Genomic DNA, 2,100 nt, shown 5'->3' on the forward strand with positions numbered 1-2,100 from the left:
CATTGGGTTGTCCAGGACGATGGGTCTGATTCAACCTCGCTAACAGCTGAGTGACGAACTAAATGGAGAAATAATGACTCAGCGGTGATCATGAAACAATAAGCAATCTGTTCTCTAGTATTTATAATCAAAGCTACATCATAAAGCTCATACAGTATGTGTAATATTTTGTATGTTTGTATCTCTGTAGAAGACATCAGGCAAAGATGCCCAAAATTGTATTACTGGCCTTTAATTTTATTTTATTTCTTGGGGATTATTAATCGGGTCCATCAGAACGTGAACTTACCTCCATCTCCTCAGCCTGCCTTCCGGGATTCATCGCTTCCTGCTGTAGAAATCAAGAGAGATATTTGTGTACTTTCCGGAAAACATATACTTTGTATTCATATGTATAGAAGACAGTTGTCAGCAAAATATAGCAATAGTATGCAGTGTTTTCCGGCAACATAAGCCGACTACACGTATAATCATGTAATTGTTCAACCTCCTGCAAGCCTGGATAATGATGCTGAATACAGGGTATTGCCGTACAGCACTAAGTTACCTGTTTACTTAAACATGACAATGTAGAGCAATAGGCATAGGAAGACCGTTCCATTTATCTTTTATTGCAGTAAGTACGTTACGTTCAAAATATCTCACTGGGAATTCCCTTCACAAGGCATAATTTCCCCACCGCAATGTTTCTACTTGACAAGAATAACGATTACATATTGCAGCTGTAGGACACATTCGACCCCCGATCAAGCCACACAAGGTTACCTACCATGTATTCGGCCATCTTTTAAACGTCCACCAGATACGGTGATCCCTCCAAGTGAATTGAAAAACTCAGACTGACACACAAAGAAATTTTTATTTCAATGTGTACTGTAGTTGGGGATTTCCGTGCGCTGTTCCTTATCACATCAATGACGTCACCGAAACTGTGGGGAAGAGTGAGCGGTTCAAATTATGTGCATGCCACGACAGGCATTGTTATTAAGGCAGAAGAACTTCCCAGAATCTATAGGATATTGATCTGCAGATGATACAGGTCGGCATATTCTATCAATAGTAATTCCTTCCATAGAAACACCGCCTTTCTAAGCCAGAGTCGTGGGGCAAGAACTGAGCCACTGTTAACAAGTGTGCGTAAAATGATTGATGATTACTGTAATTGCGCATGAGCTCTGTATGTAAAATCTCCGAAGTGGGCTCGGGGATTTTTCTAATGATTCATTCTTGGTGCTAGTGCTGTTGTTGTTGTTGTTTTTCATGGCCAGGGTTCAACATTCGGGGTTTTCCAATGAAATCAGTGAATTGAAGAGAAAAATCAAGGAAATTGAAAGTGTTGGATTAGGCAGTTAAATTGCTGTGTTTGGTATTAAGTCATTTACAATTCTCAATACGTACACACATACAGCGTTCTGTATTCTTTCATTGTCGTCAAATGTGACTACGGCCTGATTCAGTAGTTAGTCCCGAGGATCTAAAAGTGTATTTTCTGTGTATAAATGTAATCAAAATGAAAAGAAAACTGTATCTATGATATTTTAGTATTGATTTTTTGTTACCGTAAATTCAAAAAAGTAATTTACAATTTTATCTCTCGTGCAGCCTTTCTAACTTGAAAAAAGAAAAAAAAGTGACGTACCAAGTAGCCGGCTCCTCAGACAGGTCCGACCCCCTCGACTTCTAAAGCTCGTACTGATAAACCGAGGGAGTTTTGCAGTGTTGGCATTAGGTGCTTTCCGCGCAGCTATTCCTGTGCTATGAGTTGTCCCAGACTCATCGGAAAACCCTAACCTCAAGAAACTCCCGCACGCCGGGGATTTTCAGGCCGCGCCGGAGATTACCGAGTTTACAGGGCATTGTGCGGGTTCTGTGTTGTGCGTTACAAACAAGCGTTAACTCTCCCGGGACTGATCACGAAAGCGTTGGAGAAAGGGGGGAATCTTGAAGGTTTGCAGGTTTCGAGATCTCGCTCCAAATTCTATCAACAACCGACGTTAACGAATTCAGTTTGCTGTTTTACATTAGTACCATGTGATTTCCAAAACAGTACTCGTCTGCCCTTCCCCATTTGGAGAGTTAATCAATAAAGCTAACGTTTGT

At 40.8% G+C, this 2,100-nt stretch overlaps 1 protein-coding gene across 1 annotated transcript in view; it reads right to left on the minus strand.

Annotated features, from left to right (window-relative positions):
• LOC118409414 (ubiquitin-conjugating enzyme E2 W) overlaps window positions 1-2,100 on the minus strand; it is a 14,712-nt gene that overhangs the window by 11,989 nt on the left and 623 nt on the right. The gene's annotated exons all lie outside the window — the stretch shown is intronic.

This window comes from Branchiostoma floridae, chromosome 2, assembly GCF_000003815.2.
Source record: "Branchiostoma floridae strain S238N-H82 chromosome 2, Bfl_VNyyK, whole genome shotgun sequence".
In the NCBI taxonomy this organism is placed as follows: Eukaryota; Metazoa; Chordata; class Leptocardii; order Amphioxiformes; family Branchiostomatidae; genus Branchiostoma; species Branchiostoma floridae.